We start from the raw sequence: 9,648 nt of genomic DNA, 5'->3' as shown, positions 1-9,648 counted from the left end.
AGGCCTAAGCCCAGAGGCGGCTTAAGGCCCAATATTGTAAACCGCCGTATGTAAAGAAAGACTTGTAAAGAAAGGCATATAAAAGAAATCACCGAGCCGGACACGTTTTATGAGCCGGCCGGGACTCTGTAGGCCACCAGGCGTCAACCCGTGTATATAAGGGGATGACCCGGCGACGGCTTAGGACAAGAAACAAGAGATCGATAACCAAGCTAGCGGATTCGCTCCTTGGTCATCGAATCCTAGCAATACAACATCAACTGGACTAGGCCTTACCTTCACCGTAAGGGGCCGAACCAGTATAAACCTCTTGTGTCTTTTGTCCCGATTAACCCCTTTAAGCTTCCTAGTTGTGATGGCCCTACGACTAAGTCCTTTCGCTAGGACATTGATACGTCTCCAACGTATCTATAATTTTTTATTGCTCCATGCTATATTATCTACTGTTTTGGACTATATTGGGCTTTATTTTCCACTTTTATATTATTTTTGGGACTAGCCTATTAACCGGAGGCCCAGCCCAGAATTGCTGTTTTTTGCCTATTCCAGTGTTTCGGAGAAACAGAATATCAAACGGAGTCCAAACGGAATGAAATCTTCGGAAACGTGATTTTCTCATCAGATAAGATCCAGGAGACTTGGACCCCCCGTCAAGAAAGCCACAAGGTGGTCACGAGGGTGGGGGGCGCCCCCCCTAGGGCGCGCCCCCTACCTCGTGGGCCCCTCGAAGCTCCACCAACGTACTTCTTCCTCCTATATATACCTATGTACCCCCAAACGATCGGGGATGGAGCCAAAAACCTAATTCCACCGCCGCAACTTTCTGTATCCACGAGTTCCCATCTTGGGGCCTGTTCCGGAGCTCCGTCGGAAGGGGAATCAATCACGGAGGGCTTCTACATCATTATCCAAGCCTCTCCGATGAAGTGTGAGTAGTTTACTTCAGACCTACGGGTCCATAGTTAGTAGCTAGATGACTTCTTCTCTCTTTTTAGATCTCAATACAATGTTCTCCCCCTCTCTTGTGGAGATCTATTCGATGTAATCTTCTTTTTGCGGTGTGTTTGTTGAGACCGATGAATTGTGGGTTTATGATCCAGTTTATCTATGAATAATATTTGAATCTTCTCTGAATTCTTTTATGTATGATTGGTTATCTTTGCAAGTCTCTTCGAATTATCAGTTTGGTTTGGCCTACTAGATTGGTTTTTCTTGACATGGGAGAAGTGCTTAGCTTTGGGTTCGATCTTGCGGTGTCCTTTCCCAATGACAGAAGGGGCAGCAAGGCACATATTGTATTGTTGCCATCGAGGATAAAAAGATGTTTTTTATCATATTGCATGAAACTATCCCTCTACATCATGTCATCTTGCTTAAGGCGTTACTCTGTCTTTAACTTAATACTCTAGATGCATGCTGGATAGCGGTCGATGAGTGGAGTAATAGTAGTAGATGCAGGCAGGAGTCAGTCATCTTGTCTCGGACGTGATGCCTATATACATGATCATACCTAGATATTCTCATAACCATGCTCAATTCTGTCAATTGCTCAACAGTAATTTGTTCACCCACCGTAGAATACTTATGCTCTTGAGAGAAGCCACTAGTGAAACCTATGGCCCCCGGGTCTCTTTCTCATCATATCAATCTGCATCACTTTATTATTTCTTTGCTTTTACTTTGCCTTTTACTTTTCACTTTGCATCTTTATACCAAAAATACCAAAAATATTATTTATCATCTCTATCAGATCTCACTTTCGTAAGTGACCGTGAAGGGATTGACAACCCCTAAGCGCATTGGTTGCGTTGAGCTATTGTTTTGTGTAGGTACAAGGGACTCGAGCGTAGCCTCCTACTGGATTGATACCTTGGTTCTCAAAAACTGAGGGAAATACTTACACTACTTTGCTGCATCATCCTCTCCTCTTCGGGGAAATCCAACGCAGTGCTCAAGAGGTAGCAAGAAGAATTTCTCGCGCCGTTGCCGGGGAGTCTGCGCAAAAGTCAACATACCAAGTACCCATCACAATGCCTATCTCCCGCATTACATTATTTGCCATTTGCCTCTCGTTTTCCTCTCCCCCACTTCACCCTTGCCGTTTTATTCGCCCTCTCTCTCTATCCTCCCTCTCTATTTGCCTCTTTTTGCCGGTTTGCTTTTTGTTTGCTTGTGTGTTGGATTGCTTGCTTGTCGCGATGGCTCAAGATAATACTAAATTGTGTGACTTCACCAATACCAATAATAATGATGTCCTTGGCACTCCAATTGCTCCTCTTACCGATGCCGAATCTTGTGAAATTAATGCTACTTTGCTGAATCTTGTCATGAAAGATCTGTTTTCCAGCCTTCCTAGTGAAGATGCCGCTACCCATCTTAATAGCTTCGTTGATTTGTGTGATATGCAAAAGAAGAAAGATGTGGATAATGATATTGTTAAATTGAAGCTATTTCGTTTTTCGCTTAGAGATCGTGCTAAATCTTGGTTTTCGTCTTTGACTAAAAATAGTATTGATTCATGGAACAAGTGCAAAGATGCTTTTATCTCTAAGTGTTTTCCTCCCGCCAAGATCATCTCTCTTAGAAATGATATTATGAATTTTAAGCAACTTGATCATGAACATGTTGCACAAGCCCGAGAGAGAATGAAATTAATGATACGTAATTGCCCTACTCATGGTTTAAATTTGTGGATGATTATACAAAAAATTTATGCCGGATTGAATTTTGCTTCTAGAAATCTTTTAGATTCGGCTGTGGGAGGCACTTTTATGGAAATCACTTTAGGAGATGCTACTAAACTCCTAGATAATATTATGGTCAATTATTCTCAATGGCACACTGAAAGATCTACTAATAAAAAAGTGCATGTGATAGAAGAAATTAATGTTTTGAGTGGGAAGATGGATGAACTTATGAAATTATTTGCTACTAAGAGTGTCTCTTCTGATCCTAATGATATGCATTTGTCTACTTTGATTGAGAATAATAATGAATCTATGAATGTGAATTTTGTTGGTAGGAATAATTTTGGTAACAATGCGTATAGAGGGAATTTTAATCCTAGGCCTTATCCTAGTAATCCTTCTAATAATTATGGAAATTCCTACAAAAACTCTTATGGAAACTATAATAAGATGCCCTCTGATTTTGAATCTAATATTAAAGAATTTATTACTTCGCAAAAGAATTTTAATGCTATGATTGAAGAAAAATTGCTTAAAGTTGATGATTTGGCTAGGAACGTTGATAGAAGTTCTCTTGAGGTTGATTCTTTAAAGCTTAGATCTATTCCTCCTAAGCATGATATCAATGAGTCTCTCAAAGCTATGAGAATTTCCATTGATGAGTGCAAGGAAAGAACCACTAGGACGCGTGCTATGGAAGATGCCTTTATTAAAGCGTGTTCTTCCAATTCCTATGAAAATCAAGATGAAGATCTAAAAGTTATTGATGTGTCTCCTATTGAATCTTTGTTTTGCAATATAAATCTTGATGAAAATGAATATGATCCACCTTTACCTAGAAGGCATTCTAAAAATTCGGAGTATTTAGATCTTGATGATGAAATTGATAAAAGTGGGATTAAAAGAAATAAAACTCTAGATGTTGCTAAACCCACTATATTGGATTTCAAGGAATTTAATTATGAAAATTTCTCTTTAATAGATTGTATTTCCTTGTTGCAGTCCGTGCTAAATTCTCCTCATGCTTATAGTCAAAACAAAGCCTTTACCGAACGTATCTTTGATGCCTTGATGCAATCTTATGAAGTAAAACTTGAGTTGAAAGTTTCTATCCCTAGAAAACTCTATGATGAGTGGGACCTACTATTAAAACTAAAATTAAAGATTATGAGTTTTATGTTTGTGTGATTTGGGTGCTAGTGTCTCTACTATTCCCAAAACTTTGTGTGATTTGCTAGATTTCCGTGATTTTGATGATTGCTCTCTAAACTTGCATCTTGTGGATTCCACTATTAAGAAACCTATGGGAAGAATTAATGATGTTCTTATTTTTGCAAATAGGAATTATGTGCCCGTAGATTTTATCGTTCTTGATATAGATTGTAATCCTTCTAGCCCTATTATTCTCGGTAGACCTTAGAACGGTTGGTGCAATTATTGATATGAAGGAAGGGAATATTAGATTTCAATTTCCATTAAAAAGGGCATGGAACACTTTCCTAGAAAGAAAATAAAATTTCCGTATGAATCTATCATGAGAGCCACATGGATTGCCTACCAAAGATGGCAATACCTAGATCTATCCTAGCTTGTTATGCCTAGCTAGGGGCGTTAAACGATAGCGCTTGTTGGGAGGCAACCCAATTTTATTTTTATACCTTGCTTTTTGCTCCTGTTTAGTAATAAATAATTTATCTAGCCTCTGTTTTGGTTGTGTTTTTTGTGTTTAATTAGTGTTTGTGCCAAGTAGAACCGTTGGGAAGACTTGGGGAAAGTCTTGTTGAACTTACTGTAAAAAACAGAAACTTTAGCGCTCACGAGAACTGCTGTCATTTTTATTTGGAAAGTTATATTTAGTTAATTATTTTTTCAGATGTTTAATAGATAAATTACTCACGTCCAGAAATTTATTTTAGAATTTTTGGGGTCCCAGATTTTGCGCTAGCTACAGATTACTACAGACTGTTCTGTTTTTGACAGATTCTGTTTTTCGTGTGTTGTTTGCTTATTTTGTTGAATCTATGGCTAGTAAAATAGTTTATATCCATAGATAAGTTGGAGTACAGTAGGTATAACACAAATATAAATAAACAATGAGTTAATTACAGTACCTTGAAGTGGTCTTTTGTTTTCTTTCACTAACGGAGCTCACGAGATTTTCTACTTTAAGTTTTGTGTTGTGAAGTTTTCATGTTTTGGGTAAAGATTTGATGGATTATGGAACAAGGACTGGCAAGTGCCTAAGATTGGGGATGCCCATGGCACCCCCAATATAATCTAAGGACACCTAAAAGCCAAAGCTTGGGGATGCCCCGGAAGGCATCCCCTCTTTCCTCTACTTCTATCGGTAACTTTACTTGGAGCTATATTTTTATTCACCACATGATATGTGTTTTGCTTGGAGCGTCTTTTATGATTTGAGTCTTTGCTTGTTAGTCTACCACAATCATCCTTGCTTTACACACCTTTTGAGAGAGCCATACATGGTTTGGAATTTGATAGAATACTCTATGTGCTTCACTTATATCTTTTGAGCTTTATAATTTTGCTCTATGTGCTTCACTTATATCTTTTGAGCTTTATAGTATTGCTCTAGTGCTTCACTCATATCTTTTAGAGCATGGTGGTGGATTTGTTTTATAGAAACTATTGATCTCTCATGCTTCACTTAGATTATTTTGAGAGTCTTAATAGCATGGTAATTTGCTTAAAATCTTAATATGCTTAGTATGCAAGATTAATAGTAAAACTTTCTTATGAGTGTATTGAATACTAAGAAAAGTTTGATGCTTGATGATTGTTTTGAGATATGGAGGTAATAATATCAAAGTCATGCTAGTTGAGTAGTTGTGAAATTGAGAAATACTTGTGTTGAAGTTTGCAAGTCCCGTAGCATGCACGTATGGTAAACGTTATGCAACAAATTTGAAACATGAGGTGTTATTTGATTGTCTTCCTTCTAAGTGGCGGTCGGGGACGAGCAATGGTCTTTTCCTACCAATCTATCCCTCTAGGAACATGCGCGTAGTGCCGAGGTTTTTGATGACTTGTAGATTTTTGCAATAAGTATGTGAGTTCTTTATGACTAATGTTGAGTCCATGGATTATACGCACTCTCACCCTTCCATCCTTGTTAGCCTCTTCAGTACCGTGCATTGCCCTTTCTCACATTGAGAGTTGGCGCAAATGCCAGTGCATCCAAACCCCGTGATATGATACGCTCTTTCACACACAAACCTCCTTATATCTTCCTCAAAATAGCCACCATACCTACCTATCATGGCATTTCCATAGCCATTCCGAGATATATTGCCATGCAACTTTCCACCATTCCGTTTATTATGACACGCATCATCATTGTCATATTGCTTTGCATGATCATGTAGTTGACATCGTATTTGTGGCAAAGCCACCGTTCATAATTCTTTCATACATGTCACTCTTGATTCATTGCATATCCCGGTACACCGCCGGAGGCATTCATATAGAGTCATCTTTGTTCTAGTATCGAGTTGTAATCATTGAGTTGTAAATAAATAGAAGTGTGATGATCATCATTATTAGAGCATTTTCCCAAGTGAGGAATAAATAAATAAAGAAAGAAAAAAGAAAAAAAGAGAAAGGCCATAAAAAAAGAAAAGGCCAAAAAATGAGAGAAAAAGAGATAAGGGACAATGTTACTATCCTTTTACCACACTTGTGCTTCAAAAGTAGCACCATGATCTTCATAGTAGAGAGTCTCTCATGTTATCACTTTCATATACTAGTGGGAATCTTTCATTATAGAACTTGGCTTGTATATTCCAACAATGGGCCTCCTCAAGTGCCCTAGGTCTTCGTGAGCAAGCAAGTTGGATGCACACCCACTAGTTTCTTTTGTTGAGCTTTCATACATTTATAGCTCTAGTGCATCCGTTGCATAGCAATCCCTACTCCTTGCATTAACATCAGGTGGGCATCTCCATAGCCCATTGATTAGCCTCGTTAATGTGAGACTTTCTCCTTTGTTGTCTGCTCCACATAACCCCCTTCATTATATTCTATTCCACCCATAGTGCTATATCCATGGCTCGCGCTCATGTATTGCGTGAAAGTTTATAGGTTTGAGATTACTATAGTATGAAACAATTGCTTGGCTTGTCATCGGGGTTGTGCATGATGAGAGCATTCTTGTGCGACGAAAATGAAACATGACTAAACTATATGATTTTGTAGGGATGAACTTTCTTTGGCCATGTTATTTTGAGAAGACATAATTACTTAGTTAGTATGCTTGAAGTATTATCATTTTTATGTCAATATGAACTTTTGTCTTGAATCTTTAGGATCTGAATATTCATACCACAATTAAGAAGAATTACATTAAAATTATGCCAAGTAGCAGTCCGCATCAAAAATTCTCTTTTTATCATTTACCTATTCGAGGACGAGCAGGAATTAAGCTTGGGGATGCTTGATACGTCTCCAACATATCTATAATTTTTTATTGCTCCATGCTATATTATCTACTGTTTTGGACTATATTGGGCTTTATTTTCCACTTTTATATTATTTTTGGGACTAGCCTATTAACCGGAGGCCCAGCCCAGAATTGCTGTTTTTGCCTATTTCAGTGTTTCGGAGAAACAGAATATCAAACGGAGTCCAAACGGAATGAAATCTTCGGAAACGTGATTTTCTCATCAGATAAGATCCAGGAGACTTGGACCCCCCGTCAAGAAAGCCACGAGGTGGTCACGAGGGTGGGGGGCGCCCCCCCTAGGGCGCGCCCCCTACCTCGTGGGCCCCTCGAAGCTCCACCAACGTACTTCTTCCTCCTATATATACCTATGTACCCCCAAACGATCGGGGACGGAGCCAAAAACCTAATTCCACCGCCGCAACTTTCTGTATCCACGAGTTCCCATCTTGGGGCCTGTTCCGGAGCTCCGTCGGAAGGGGAATCAATCACGGAGGGCTTCTACATCATTATCCAAGCCTCTCCGATGAAGTGTGAGTAGTTTACTTCAGACCTACGGGTCCATAGTTAGTAGCTAGATGACTTCTTCTCTCTTTTTAGATCTCAATACAATGTTCTCCCCCTCTCTTGTGGAGATCTATTCGATGTAATCTTCTTTTTGCGGTGTGTTTGTTGAGACCGATGAATTGTGGGTTTATGATCCAGTTTATCTATGAATAATATTTGAATCTTCTCTGAATTCTTTTATGTATGATTGGTTATCTTTGCAAGTCTCTTCGAATTATCAGTTTGGTTTGGCCTACTAGATTGGTTTTTCTTGACATGGGAGAAGTGCTTAGCTTTGGGTTCGATCTTGCGGTGTCCTTTCCCAGTGACAGAAGGGGCAGCAGGGCACATATTGTATTGTTGCCATCGAGGATAACAAGATGGTTTTTTTATCATATTGCATGAAAATATCCCTCTACATCATGTCATCTTGCTTAAGGCGTTACTCTGTCTTTAACTTAATACTCTAGATGCATGCTGGATAGCGGTCGATGAGTGGAGTAATAGTAGTAGATGCAGGCAGGAGTCGGTCTACTTGTCTCGGACGTGATGCCTATATACATGATCATACCTAGATATTCTCATAACTATGCTCAATTCTGTCAATTGCTCAACAGTAATTTGTCCACCCACCGTAGAATACTTATGCTCTTGAGAGAAGCCACTAGTGAAACCTATGGCCCCCGGGTCTCTTTCTCATCATATCAATCTGCATCACTTTATTATTGCTTTGCTTTTACTTTGCGTTTTACTTTTCACTTTGCATCTTTATACCAAAAATACCAAAAATATTATTTATCATCTCTATCACATCTCACTTTCGTAAGTGACCGTGAAGGGATTGACAACCCCGAAGCGCGTTGGTTGCGTTGAGCTATCTTTTTTGTGTAGGTACATGGGACTCGAGAGTAGCCTCCTACTGGATTGATACATTGGTTCTCAAAAACTGAGGGAAATACTTACGCTACTTTGCTGCATCATCCTCTCCTCTTCGGGGAAATCCAACGCAGTGCTCAAGAGGTAGCAGACATCTGCCGTGACAATTCCACGACAGTTGGCGCCCACCGTGGGGCCAGCGCATGGTGGATTTGAGTTCTTGAAGGGCAACTTCGAAGGGATCAAGGGATACGCTGTGGGCCGGATGACCAAGAGTCGTCGCGGCAAGCTCTACATCGACGTAGAAGGCTGGGGCCCCGAGGCCGGCTCAATTGAGTACGGGTACCGGGTCCCCTTTGGCGGAATCCATGTCTTCATCGGCCGGATTGGCAAGTCGGGCCCTGAGCCGGACGTCTGCACCAACCTCATCGAGACGGCTCAGCGCACGAGAATCGCCCGGGCTCAGCCTGCCGTGAGGCATGCCTTCGTGGGTTGCATCCATGGAGGAGAATTCTCTGAAGGATCAGTGGATGGCGGCGAGACGGCCATCTGTTCCGACGGTGAGTCGTCCTCAGGCGAGACAGATTCTTTGTATCAGCTACAAGATGGTGTGCTTGCGGGCTGTTCTGATGGAAGCAGTATTCTGGACCTCCCTGAGCCGCCGAATCGAGCCGGAGTTTTCATGGCTGGCACTCAACCCGGGCAGAACTCTACGGCCGTGGCAGCAATAACCACCGGGTCGGCAGCAGCCGGGTCAGGAGACCCCGCGCGCCCCCCGACTCTGGTGCTGATGGACCTCATGGATAAGTTGGCGGCTCTGTTAACTGCAGTAGTGGAGCCAGCAGATAAGGCTCAGCATGACGCAGAGGTGGCACGGCTACGCGAAGAGATGGCACATGCCAAGGAAAATTTAGCAGCAGAAGAGATCAGGATGGATGCAGAACGGGCGGCTCTTGATGCTCGTGCTCAGCAGCTTCAAGCGGAGACTTTTCGGCTCTTGGTGGATCTGAACACGTCAAACGAGGTCATGAGGAGAAGGCACCAGAAAACTGAGTCACGTCTGCCTCTGACTTACGATCC

The sequence above is a fragment of the Triticum urartu genome, chromosome 5 (genome assembly GCF_003073215.2).
Source record: "Triticum urartu cultivar G1812 chromosome 5, Tu2.1, whole genome shotgun sequence".
Classification (NCBI taxonomy): domain Eukaryota; kingdom Viridiplantae; phylum Streptophyta; class Magnoliopsida; order Poales; family Poaceae; genus Triticum; species Triticum urartu.
Note: the sequence above shows the minus strand (reverse complement) of the source record.